General features: G+C 38.7%; 1 protein-coding gene across 8 annotated transcripts in view; it reads right to left on the minus strand.

The window, feature by feature from the left end:
• LOC129726104 (anoctamin-1) overlaps positions 1-14616 on the minus strand; it is a 72692-nt gene that overhangs the window by 45002 nt on the left and 13074 nt on the right. The window lies entirely within an intron of this gene.

Genomic DNA, 14616 nt, shown 5'->3' on the forward strand with positions numbered 1-14616 from the left:
GCTATCCGCCTGGTATCCACTGCACTGCTACTGCTGCTGCTGAGGGAAGACTGCTGTTGTCGCTGTCTAGAACTATTATGAGCGGCTTCGACTGAAACAGGCTCTCATATAGGGATGAAAAACCTATCGATAGTAGTAGGAAATCATCGATAACTATCGATAGCCATTTCAGTCGATAATTCCCGTCCTTACTCTTATACAGACAAATAGCAAATTTAAAATGACAAGGTCTATGATTCCGTCGACCGTGCTTGGGAAGCAATCATATTAATGACTAATCAGATCAGTCAAATTTCGCGCTTCAACAAGGATTGACCATTCTCAATAATATAGTTGCTTGTCATGATTTGGACTTGATAATTTTTGAATTTTAATTATGCGAAAAATTATTTTTTATGCTGATAATGAAAGCTTTTCGGATGTTGTGCTCATGACTGAAGGAAAAGATAATTCAGTACGTTGTGAGACACGGAGATGAAGCCAAATATATATGTTCCAAATTTCTTGAAGGTGTAAATTGATTTAAGAGAAAATATTAACTCTTCAATTAGGTTTTTATTTCATCCTGTTAAGGACAATTTGTTGTTTAATTCAATGTCTGATAAGATGCCGATCACATCTTTGCGTTATCACTGGCAGTGCGAATAAAGTATTCCTTGGGGGAAAATAAACACTGAGAAGCTTTCCAGAACGTTCTTTTCATTGGATGCATTTGCTAGTGTGCCTGCTATCACTCAGAGACAGCATTTCACTAAAATGCCACACAGCATCAGCTGGCCCTGCTTATATTGATGCTGAGACCAACGTCAACCGCTGCGCTATCCCCGTTGCCACAGTAGTGGACGCTTCAGTTGCCATTGGTATCCGCTGCCCTGCATCACCTGGTCCTGCTATCGATGCAGAGACGCGCTCCGCTATCCGTTGCCATACCACAGCTGTGGCCGGTGTTCGCTACTGCTACTACTGCTGTATCCACTGCTGCTACTAAGGAAGGACTGCTGTTGTGCAGTCTAGCATTATAATGAGCGGCTTCGGGTGAAACAGGCCAAATAGCACATTTCAAATGGCAAAGTCTATGATTCTGTCGACCGTGCTTGGGAAGCAATCATACAACGACCAATCAGAGGTCGAAGTTTTCGTTTTGACAAGGCTTGACTATTTTCAATAGTACAATAGTTTGAAAAATAAAATTAAAATTATCTGCATTTGGGAAGAATCTTAGAAGATTTTCCAATCTATTGCTGCAAGAACGAAGGAAATCCATCGAATACTAACCGATTTATCAGCATTTGAAATTGGACATTTTTTCACTTTTTTCGGTTTTAGAGTTTCATTTCACATCCCTATGTAGCCGAACTTCCTGAGAGAAGTATTCTACTTCAAAAATCTTGCCACCTTGGTAAAATTTAAAAACATCTGTATAAAAAACTGCATATGTACTGAACTTTTATAGCTTGTTTAACGTAATTCCGGAGAGTCATTCATACGCACGTTTACACGTAACAAATAAATATAATAAAACCTCCAACACGCTAAACAGCATTTATGCTCATTAATGTTTTTCAAAAGTATTAATAAATTTGATAGGCGACCTCATGAAAACAAACAAAAACTGTATAAATCTGTATTATTTCCATAAAATCTGTAATCTGTATATGCAGATTATTCCTGTGCGCCGCCACGCCGCGCCGCCGCCGCCGACACTTTTACGCACGCCGTCGCCGCCGATGATTTGGACTCGGCGCGCCGCCGAGGAAATTTTTAGCGCGCCGCCGAGGAAATTTTTACCGCGCCGATAGTGATTGTGTATGCTGGATTTTTTCCTGATTATAGAAATACCGCAAATCACAGCCGATAAGGGAACACTCGTATATTAAGTAACGCGGAATTTGGCAATTCTTAATACCCCTTCACTCCGACGTAACGCAATTTTGCATGGTGGCCTCACGCAGTGTAACACTTCGCTAAGTACCTCCCCTGTATTTGCGTATTTACGAAGGGTACGGGACACGAGACATATGGACGCTAGGCATATGGATGTTAGGCATAGTATGCTAGGCATACAGACGCGAGGCTTAATGGATGTGATGCATAATGGATACGAGGCATACTGCCATATGGCATAACGGACGCGAGGCCGAATGGACGCGAGGCTGAATACGATATTGTATGATCGCATGAGATCCAATTATCATGACTATGTGTTCCAGATTTGCAACATACATTCCGCAGCCGAGTCTATTGAAAAATTTGTTGCACCCTTGATGATTGACAAAAAGCGTCATTCAATGAATTCTATATTTAACTCAGATATTTTTTTCTCTACGTATGTAGTTTAGGCGTAAATATATTCCTAAAGAGTTTGGGTTGGGCATAATATTTTTTTAAATCATGCGGCGCAGACGCATAATCGAGGGCAAGGAAACGTGGCGGCACTAAGCTGCCGTGGTTTCCAAAGTCCGTTCCGGCCGCCGACCCGCCGTCGGAAGCGGCGGCCTATTGCACACAATCGACTGATCTACAGATTTGCTAGGTCTACTCAAACAGAGTTTCTTTCCCTTAGTTAAGTCCGAACGAGCGGTAGCGAGTAAGGACATCATTCGCTCGAACAGCGAGTCAGCCGAAGGCCGCGAGTGTATTGCTTTCTAAATGACATCCTGGAGCGAAATACATGTTATTTAAAGGGGCTGTGATGATGACGATAATACCGTATTCCGCCTCACTTCCCGTCGGCCTTGTGTCCCTTCGGCTTCGCGTCCATTCGGCCTCGCGTCCCTTCGGCTTCGCGTCCATTTGGCCTCGCGTCCAATCGGCCTCGCGTCCATTCGGCCTCGCGTCCATTCGGCCTCGCGTCCATTCGGCCTCGCGTCTATTCGGCCTCGCGTCCATTCGGCCTCGCGTCCATTCGGCCTCGCGACCATTCGGCCTCGCGTCCATTCGGCCTCACGTCCATTCGGCCTCGCGTCCATTCGGCCTCGCGTCCATTCGGCCTCGCGTCCATATGCCTCGTGCCCGTATGCCTGCCATCCATTATAACTAGCGTTCTATGCCTTGCGTCCGTATGCCTTCCGTCTGTATGCTTAACGGGTTGTTCCCTAAGTGTAAATTATTTTAATTTGTGGAAATTTGATACAATATTTGAAATTAAATATTCAGACTTTAGTCTTTTTTATCGAAAGATATAAAGAATTTAGAAGTCATTATCAATAATTTGCACGGGGCCAGTTTGTTTCGAGAATATTGTTTCAGTTATTATAACATAAGTTTATATGTTTATTTTTATTTTTTATGTAAACGTATGAGCAATCCGGGAATGTTGAAAAATTAAGAAAAAATGATTATTGGTTTTTCATCTATTTTTTGGTAAAGATTTTAGTTTTCTCTAGAATACTAAGTTTTTTTTAGATCAATCAATATGCGAGAATTCACTGAAAATCGACTATGTTTTTGCTGAATTCTCCTTACTTTGTTGCTTGAACGTTAAGGCATCGAAAGAAACACTTTCAGCTATTTTTCATTACTATGGTGATATTTGCGGATTTTTCGGTCAGAATGGATCGCTTTCGACCCATCATATTTAAGGGTAATTTTCATAGTAATGACATCACATAGTTCATGTGATTTTGTTGCCTTTTTCAACGCTATTTCGAGCAAACAAAAATTTTCCAGGTGGTAATGAAGAATTTGTGAAGTTTAACTAAGAACTCTATTTGAATGAAAAGAGTATCCAATTTTTTCAGTTGTTCCATGGTCAACCTAACAAAATATATGAAAGTTGAAAACGACCCTCTAACGTAAGATCAATCTAATTTTCCCACAGTCGGTCTACGGTTAATCAAAATGAACTCATCGACTAACTATCTATCTTTTATTTTCAAAACTGAACGTCTTTGGAAATAGTGTTCCTTGCAATGTTTTTGGGATTTACACTTGTTTTACTTTCTCTGCTTGGTTTATAATTTTCTGGTTGCTGAACTGTTTATTTACTTGATTTCTTACCAATTTTATTTCTTGTTTTGACATCATGTCAACCCTGACGCAATAATTTTTTTATTATCGTTGAATTAACAAAAAACCGAAAATGAGAGTTCAAAGCACACATTATGCGCAATTATAAGTGGTAATTAGTGTCACGCCGATACACGCCGCCGCCGCCGCCGCGGATATAAGCCAACGGCGTCACGCCGGCGCGCCGGTCGCCGCCGAGGCAAAATGTTTTCTACGCCGCCGCCGCCGATGATATGGTCGGCGCACAGGTCTAATGCAGATATCTGTATTGAAAATACGTAAATAATCTGTATAAATACAGATAAATCTGCAGGTGTGGCATCACTGGCTGTAGGTTTATCGTAGCCGCGTTGAATCAGCTTACTAATGCGTTTTCTCATTCCTCCATTCAGTTTAATCGGTTTTTTGGTGTTCGGTGCTGTCGACTCACCGACCACCGAAAAATTTTCTACAGGGGCAGAAATGGCGTCACATACTCCTTGACTACAGTTTTTGATAGTGTCGGTTACTAATTTTACTCCGGGTTGTTCTGGTACTTCTTCTTTTGCTGCCTTTGAGGCCACTGTACACCTTGTCACTCATATTTGAGTACTTTTGAATATTTGACGGCGCTCAAACTTTCTCCAACGTATTAGCCTACGCCAGCGGTTCTCAACCTTTTTTTGTTCGCGTACCCCTTGGCGATATTTTTCATATCGGTTGTACCCCCTGGCTTGGAATGTTTTCGCAGAGTGGGAGAGAGTAGTGTTAGATCATGTTGTGGTAGTCTTGTTTAGGTATCAAATGAAACTATGGTTTGTTTGATTGCTGCAGTCATGTTTTAAGAGCAAGATTGAAAAACAAACGAAGTATTTTAGAGAAAAATTGCTTTGTCCGCCATTACTGATTTTTCTTTCGCGTACCCCCTGAGGGCTTTCGAGTACCCCCAGGGGTACGCGTACCCCAGGTTGAGAACCGCTGGCCTACGCCATCGACCGATACGTCCCAAAGAAGTGCCAGCATCCTGCGCCCCGACAGCCGTGGCAAACGAGAGAACTTCGGCAGTTGAAACCCCAGAAGAGAGCTGCCTTGAAAAAATTTACTAAGCACCGTACACTGTCCCTAAAACGTCATTACGTGAGAATCAACCACACCTACAAAAGTGTTGCGAAACGATGGTTTCTCCAATATCATCAAGATTTACAGAGAAAGCTCAAGTCTCGTCCCAAGCAGTTTTGGTGGTTCGTCAATCAACAACGACATGGTATACCCGGTGGTATACCCTCTTCTATGACATTCAACGGTAAGGAGGCAACCACCCGCAGAACATCAGCTTTTCTCCGAGAAATTTGCCAGACATTTAGATGATTTCTAGAGCCTGCTGCAAACTCAAAGCATCATTAAGCCAGGGTCCTGACGGGATTCCGTCGACGTTTTTTAAAACGCAGATTGATAACCTAATATCTCCGCTTCTGCATGTTTTCCAGCTATCTGTCACTTTCAGTGCCTTTCCGTCCTGCTGGAAATCGGCGTACATGTTTCCAGTACACAAGAAGGGAAACAAAAACGATGTCAGCAATTATCGTGGCATCACCTCGCTCTGTGCTGTTGCCAAACTGTTCGAGCTTGTCATCATGGAGCCTTTGCTCGCTCACTGCAAAGCTTTCATAAGCACTGACCAACATGGATTCACAGCCGGTCGCTCCACCGCCACTAATTTACTTTGCCTCACTTCGTACATCAGTGACAGTATGGTGAAACGTGCTCAGACGGATGTCATTTACACTGACTTGACAGCTGCCTTCGATAAACTGAACCATCGCATAGCCGTTGCAAAACTTGACAATCTTGGAATCAACGGGAATGTTTTACTATGGTTTTAATCGTACCTTACCGGTCGCAGTCTAACCGTTGCTATTAAGGATTGCCAATCCTCTTATTTTGACGCTATTTCTGGAATACCGCAGGGAAGTCACTTAGGACCGCTAATCTTCCTGCTCTTTTTAAATGACGTGAATCTAGTTATTAAAGGACCACGGTTGTCTTACGCGGATGACCTCAAACTCTATCTTCAAGTTCACTTAATTGAAGACTGTCACTTTCTTCAACGTCACCTAGATGTTTATGCCGATTGATGCCATCTGAACCGTATGGACGTTAATCCATCCAAATGCCCGATTATATCATTTTCGCGAAAAAACAGACTATGCATTACAAATACGCTTTGCTAGAACCAGACTTCCTGTGCACGTGCTTTTTTCCAAGCGACGAGAGAAATCTTTCTCTCCCTCGTAGAATTTCCATGGATGTGCGACGAGACGAGACACGTCACATGCAATTTGCAGGTTGCTCTTTCGCTTCTCTTTCGGTTCGGATTGCGATGCGCAAGGCGATGTTTCATCGCATCACGAACTGAGCGAGACGCCCGTACTGTACATACTTGAAACAGCTCGTGCGCTACAGCTCGTGAGACTTTCTCTTGTACACAGACTTGCTGTACACGCGCTTTTTACTCAAGCGACGAGAGGTTTCTTTTCTTTTTTTTTCGGTAAGAGACTGCGGCGCACCAGACGATGTCTCATCGCTTTACGAACTGCGCGAGACGCCCGTACTGTACCTTAGTGAACCTGTATATTAGAGAAATGACAAAGCACTCACCGTTAAGGAAACTGTCAACATCAAAACGGGGGAGCTGTATAATTTTGCATTGCCGTTATCCGTTTTGATGTTGACAGTTACATACGATATATGCCGTCAGACGCTTCTGAAGGTGTATTAATCGGAAGAATTCACAAAACTATATTACTACGATCAGATAATTACGAACCTTCAGAACCTGATTTGCTATATCTATACACTAAGGTCGCTTTTTACGCGGCTTTTTTACGCGGATTCCGGAATTTATTCGGTTTTTTTACGCGGATTCCGGAATTTACGCGGTTTTTTTACGCGGATTCTGGAATTTAAGCGGTATTCTTTTTTCGTGCGGATTTCGGTTCCTCTTCACTCGGATTGCAAAATTAACGCGGGTTTTTTTTTACGCGGATTCCGGAATTCACGCGGTTTTTTACGCGGCATGTATACCCCGCATAAAAAGCGACTTCAGTGTACTCAATTCGAAAATTCTATCCAAGATCAACATGTACTAGAAAATATAAACAATTTTAACAGTTTTAAAAAAGAAAAATATTACTCATTTTCGTACCGTTAGCATGATAAGTATAGTAACAAAACTTTTAATTCATGTTAACAAAAGTCGGATGAATTAATCATAGAATTTTGAATTGATAAATAAATGAACTAGGTTATATCATTGATAATTCTAACGGTGTTTTGATGCATGCTGCTATAACACCGTAAATAAAAAAAAAAACATAAAATCCCCTGCCTGTATCCTTCTGCGCAAGATCAATTTCCTTCTCGCACCATTAGCGCAAAGCAACATGCGAGGCAAGCTCGCGAGACGAGCTCACGAGATTTTGCACGCAAGCTGTCTCAAGTACGCGTCGCCCATGCACCGCACTCGTTAAGTTGAGAGACGAGGTATCTTCGTGTACGTCGCAAAAAAATTCCCATGTGACGAGACATGGCTCGTACGAATGGTAAGTTTTCTCGCTCGCACGCTGCACACAGCACGAAGCGACTGAATGAGAAACGAGACTTGTAGCGCAAAGCACGCTGTCTCTTCTTTGTGCGAGCGAGATTTCAGGAAGTCTGGCTAGAACTGAGATCGAGCGCGTAAACCATGTTAATGACTTGGGGGTAATTTTGGATTCCCAGCTCACTTTCAAGCCTCACATTTCGTTCACTGTTGACAAAGCCTCTAGAGCTCTGGGATTCATCTCCAGGATCGCTGAAGACTTTACGAATATCTACTGCCTTAAATCATTGTATTGCGCAATATCTCGCTCTATACTGGAGTACTGCTCGGTTGTCTGGACTCCTCATTACAACAATGGCGTGGAAAGAATAGAATCAGTTCAACGGCGCTTTTTGCGATTCGCTCTTCGTAAACTGCCGTGGACGGATCGCTTCCGTCTACCAAGCTATGAAAGTCGCTGCTTATTAATACGTTTGGAGCTTCTGTCTGTCCGTAGAGACACGGTCAGAGCATTGTTCACCACAGACCTTTTACAAGGCCGCATAGACTGCCCCGCTCTTTTGGAACAAGTAAATTTAAACGTGCAACCTCGTGCTATGCGAAACAATTCGATGCTACGACTGCCTGCTGAACGAACTAACTACGGCATTTTTGGCGCAATGGTTGGTCTCCAAAGGTTATTCAACAGAGTATCTGCTCTATTCGACTTTAATTTATCTCGAACGCTTCTTCGTCGGCGATATCGTTTATTTTTTTTAAGATCTGACTCGTTCAAATGTTATATTGTTTGTAATATGTAATATTATATTGACTCTCTGAAGATATTTAATTGTTAGCTTTAAGTTACACCATTTGGGCACCTGCTTGCCTATTGGTGACTATACCAAATAAATAAATATGACTCAGTTAAAAAGTATAGAAAAACTCAAACAGAGAACGTACATAATGAGAACGGCTGATCGACTAAACCAAGGGAAATTGTGAGTAAACTCGTGCTGTAGAGACGCTGTAACGGTCGAAACTTGATGTAGCGACCTCTATACTTTAAGTTTGAAACACGATATCGATCATAGGTAACTTCTACTATCCGGACGAACACATACGATTCGCATAGATTCTCTAGGATTCCTCACATTGGAGTCGTGAGCGTCCTTGAAAAGGATTCCTGAAAAAAAAATCTTCAGGAATGCCCTGTATATGGCTCTAGGATGATTGAATAAGAATCCTGAGTGGGAATCCTCCGGATCGTGTTTGCGATTCCTTTCAGGATTCCGTCGCCGAATTAAAGGTATCCTGGGGATTCTTACTCAGGATTCTCTGCGTGTTAGTAAGGGTAGTTTAAAGCCAAGCATCGCCAAATTAAACGAAAAATGTGATTTTGGAGCATAAAAGTTGTTCAGTAAAAATTGATTTAAAGGAATTTCGAGCTTAGATCTGTAATTGGGCGATGTAGATTTTGATTCTAGGATAGTTTTAGCATGATTTAGGCCAATAAAAAAAAATGGCGAAAACAAATTTTTTTTGGTGGATATTACCCCTTAATAACGAACATTAAAAATAAGATGAAGAAAATCGGTTCAGTAGTTTCGCCGCAATCGAAAACACGGCAAAGTCATTTTTTGAGAAACACCATTTCGAGATAAACGCGTAGAAAATTTCAAGTTAAGCTTATGCGGCCGTGGCGAGGCGCGCTGCAAATCGCTCTAACTTTCTTCCTTTTGCTCAGATCTTTATGAAAATTTGTCGAAATGTTCTCAAGATGTTGTACTTTATCATAATGCAATAAAAATCGATTTTTGAAAACTATAAAGGTATATCCCCTTAAGTTAGTCTGAAGCTAAGTACTTGAGAATAATTTACGATAGAAAACTTATTTTCAAAGAGCACATTGAGAGTATACAAGCAAAATGCATCAAACATACGAGATGTTTATATCCTCCCATCAACAGGAACTTTAAACTTTGTTTAATGAATAAAATTTTGATTTACAAACAAACTTTTAGACCAGCAATGCTTTGTGCTGTACTGATCTGGTCAAGTTGTTGTTTAACAAGGAAGAAAACGTTTCAAAGGATTCAGAATAAAATTCTGAAAATGATTTGAAGCGTCCTCGTTGCTTTGGTGCACTCGAATTACATAGACTTATTGGTTTTAAACATTAGAAGCTATGTCAAATAAAATTATCAACAATTATTGGCAAAAATCGTTGCAATCCTCAATTTCTGCGATAAGCTCTCTATATAGCCTATAAGTCAGGAATTAAGTTAGTTGTAAGTTTATTCCCTTTTTTTACAAGTAGCTTTAAATCCCTACGAATGATAAGTCCTAATTGCGAAAGCGAACAAATCTAAATTTGTGATTAGCCACACAAACTCATTATAAACTAATATTTATATTTATCATAAACTAATTGAACGTTCCCGGCGATGCTCGGGATCAAAAGTTTCAAAATTAGGAATCATTTTTAATAATTCATTGCAATATTACCACAACTCACTTCAAAAATATTTCACATCTTATACGACCATCATAACTTTAAGTACTTCAATATTCTGAGAACGCACAGAACGGCAATACTTATATTGGATTGCATTTTGTGATTTTGGGCTGTTTTACAGAAACTGGAAATCGCCATTTCGGATATCAAAACGACGTACGGAGTTACACTTTCGGAAGAATTGAAATGGTTGGCCAAATACCACTTCAGGTTATTTTCCTGGAACCAGAAGTCGCCATCTTGGAAAATGTTGTGTGGGGTCATCCCAGTTCCGAATATACCCGATTCGGGTGATGTCCGGATATTCGATAATCGTTTACAGTAAAACCTCTTTTTATGTAACTTTAGAAAGAAAGAAATCGAAGTATTAAGAATTCCACCATTCATGCTTAGTTCTCCTCTATAATGATATCTAAAAAGATGAATTGTGAATTTTTATAACGAAAATGTATGTCGGTGTCCAAAGAAACACGCCTGAGAAGAAGTTAATGCTTTAATTCACAGAACTACGTAGAAATTAAAAAAAAAATTAATGCATAGGTCGCCTCCTAATCGATGTTGGATGGATTTTTTTGCAAGAAAATATTTGCAGATGTTGAAGGAACAACGAACGATTTATTGAAATAAAAAATCACATGTCATCGCTTAAAATTTTTATTTAGAGGCGAATTGAGCTTATACTCAAAAGGTCAACATTTTGCATGCATCATATGCATAATATATATAAATTTCAAAGAGTATTTTAATGTGTTTTTCTGTATGCAAAAAATTATGTTCAAACGTATGTAGTTTTAAAAGTAACATCTCAACTTTTCGCAATAAGATACCTATTATTATTTCCCAAATGTTTTTCCTGAACATTAACAAAAATTTCAATGAAAAACTATTACACATCATAGGTTTGAATTTTGATTTAGAGGCAAATTGAGCCCAAGTATTCATGATTTTGCATGTTTTACATGGTGTTATTTTTACTCAAAAGTCATTCCTGAACACAAATAAACATTTTAATGAAGAAATCATATATCATAGCTGTGAGACAAATTGAGCATTTGCATTTTTCATGTGGTTTTGTAAAAAATATTCAAATTTTAAATAATCAGACACACATTAATTTTCCCTCAAATATCTTTCTTAAACATCAACGAACATTTTATTATAGAAAAAATCACAGATCACACCTTCGGGTTTAGATTTAGAGGCAAATTCAACTTAAGAAGTCCTAATTTTGCATGTTTCACGTAGTTTTGTGAATAATATCTCGAGTTTTAGTAATCAGATACACTAAGGTCGCTTTTTACGCGGTTTTTTTTACGCGGATTCTGGAATTTACGCTGTTTTTTTTTAACACGGATTCCGGAATTCACGCGGTTTTTTTTACGCGGATTCCGGAATTTACGAGTTTTTTTTTTACGCGGCATGTATCCCCCGCGTAAGAAGCGACTTTAGTGTACCTGTTATTTTTCCTCGAATGTCTTTCTTATACATCAACGAACGTTTTAGTGAAAAAAGAATCACATGTCATCGCTTTGAATTTTGATTTGGGACGAATTAAGTATAAAAAGGCCATAATTTTGCATGTTTCACGCAGTATTGTGAATAATATCTCAAGGTTTAGTGATCGGATACTAAATATTTTACCTTAAATGTCTTTCCTGAACATTAACAAACATTTGAATGTAAAAAGAATCATATATCATCGCTCCGATTTTTGATTTAGAGGCAAATTTAGCACAAAAAGTCAGAATTTTGCATGTTTTACGTACTTTTGAGAATGAATATCTCAAGTTTTGGTAACCAGATACTTATAATTTTTACCTCAAATGTCTTTTATGAACATTAACAAACATTTGAATTTAAAAAAATCATATGTCATCGCTTTAAATTTTGATTAAGAGGCAAATTCAGCACAAAAAGTCATAATTTTGGATGTTTTCCGTAGTTTTATGAATAATATCTTAAGTTATAGTAATCAGATACTATTAATTTTTCCTCAAATGTCTTTTCTGAACATTAATAAACATTTTAATAAAAAAAAACATATGTCATCGCTTTAAATTTTGATTTAGAGGCAAATTCAGCACAAAAAGTCATAATTTTGCATGTTTCACGTAATTTTGTGAATAATATCTCAAGTTTTGGTGATCAGATACTAATAATTTTTCCTCAAATGTCTTTTCTGAACGTTGACAAACATTTTAATTGAAAAAAACTCATATGTCATCGCTTTAAATTTTGATTTAGAGGCAAATTCAGCACAAAAAGTCATAATTGCGCATGTTTTACGTAGTTACTGTACACCTCAGAGACGAAGGGAATAATATCAATAAGATTAAGCGTTACGGAATTCCATTTTTATATCATAAATACTTAAGCTACTAACAAACCCCCTTATTAAAAGAAAAATGCTTTGTTTGTGATACCTGTGTAACAGATGCGTACACGTGATCGATTCATTTGAATTTGGAAATGAAACTGGCAAATGTTGCGTCAGAATTCAAACGTTAATAACAGCATAACCACATGATGGATAACAATAATCAATATGTTGTTGGATAGATAAAATGTATAACAATTTTGTAATATGCTAGTTATCACTCTAATTTCATTGCTTAGCGGTAAAATTGATAAAAAGTTTCAACAACAAATTTGTGCGAACAATGAACCAATTACATGCGAGCATTCCTAGCACAGACGACGTGAATGGATACCGTCCGTTCCCTGTGATATTCTCTGTATCAAAATCGAAATAAAAATTGACAGTCTCCCCGTCCCAATGGGTCAATTTGTTTTTGCTTCCATGAGTTTGGACTAATATGATGTCTCGAAGGTAAAAGTTTTCCAAAAAAGTTTGAAACAATCCCCATTCTTGAACAATTTCCAAACCTGCTTTCAGAACCTAATAAAAACTGATGTCTTGAAAGAAAACATGCCGGTAAAAGCAACAGTACCAGTGGAGTAAAGAATCGAAGGTCTCTCGTCGTCTATGATTGCAGCGGTACTCTTCTGTTCGTACATTTCAGCAGTACACTTCTATTCGTACTGCAGCGGTACACTTTTGTTCGTACATTTCTATACGTGTGCAATCGAGGAAAAACTACAATGCGGCTGTTGATGGTGATTGAAAGTTTATCTCATAAATATGATTACCATGAATTACTCACCAAGAACTGTAAATTTTTGCAACGGATATTCAATATCTTCGATATTCACTAAATAATCGTGACCGGATAGTATCGAAAGAGTAAATTCCTAAATATATACATTTATAGAAGAGTAAGAGCCTGCGAATGCTTGTGAATTTTTTGTATATTTACTAAGATTCATTCACATTTTTTTTTTTTTACATTTCAAAATTGTTATACATTATTATTCTAAGCTTTACCATAATAATCGTATATTAGCTGTCTTCGTAATACTGCGAATGTAGTTGTAGGCAAATGAAAAAAAAAGTCAAGCGAAAAACAAAAATGTAATTGTGGATTGCTACGATTTTTTGCTGGAACTTGTTAATAATTTTGTTTAAAATACCTTCTTATGTTTGCCAATCAATGATTCTTCAGGGCTTCCCTATTGTTTTGAAAGTAAGATCCATATTACAGATTTGATTTAATCAGAGTTAAATAAGACAAAACCATTCATTATGATAACGTAAGTATTGTTGGATTTGGTTTTTGAGGATAAAGAGTTAATTCTGACTTTGACGCATTACGAGAAATTCTTGGTGCTTCTTCAACAACCACGATATGCTTGTGCCTAGTCAAATACATGTTGTTTGCACATAAAAATACTACAGGCATAATATCGTCAGATATAAACGATATTCTTTCGAGTGTTATATATGTGTGAGTGAATATAAAGGGTGATTTTTAAAAAAATTGGTTTTTCTTTGAAAAAAAAACGCATAAAATTTACAAAACTGTATGAAATCTTTAATATGAGCCGATGAATTGGTTTATGCCATTTACTTTTTAAAGATAATTTCATTCAAATGTTGGCCACGGATACGTTTCAAATGGTCCATACGAAAAATCTAATTTTGGGCCACTTTTTCGAGCATTTCGGTTGGTATCTCGCGATAACGTAATGTTGTCTTTCAAGGCTGAAATTGTTGTTGGCTTATCCGCATAGACGAGAGACTTAACGTAGCCCCACAAAAATTAATCTAGCGGTGTTAAATCGCATGATCTAGGCGGCCAATTCACCGGTCCATTTCGTGAGATGAATTGCTCACCGAACTCATTCCGCAATATGTCCATTGATTCGCGCGATGTGTGGCACGGTGCTCCGTCTTGCTGAAACCACATGTCAACAAGACCCAGCTCTTCCATTCTGAAAAAAAAATCAGAAATCATCGCGCGATAGCGAGCGCCATTGACCGTAACGTTGCGATTTTGATCATTTTTGAAGAAGTACGGACCATAATGCCTCTAGCGTGTAAACCGCACCAAACCGTGCATATTTCTTGTTGCATTGGCGGTTCTTGTATTGCCTCTGGGTGCTCTTCGATCCAAATGCGGCAATTTTGCCT

Source organism: Wyeomyia smithii, chromosome 2, assembly GCF_029784165.1.
Source record: "Wyeomyia smithii strain HCP4-BCI-WySm-NY-G18 chromosome 2, ASM2978416v1, whole genome shotgun sequence".
Taxonomy (NCBI): domain Eukaryota; kingdom Metazoa; phylum Arthropoda; class Insecta; order Diptera; family Culicidae; genus Wyeomyia; species Wyeomyia smithii.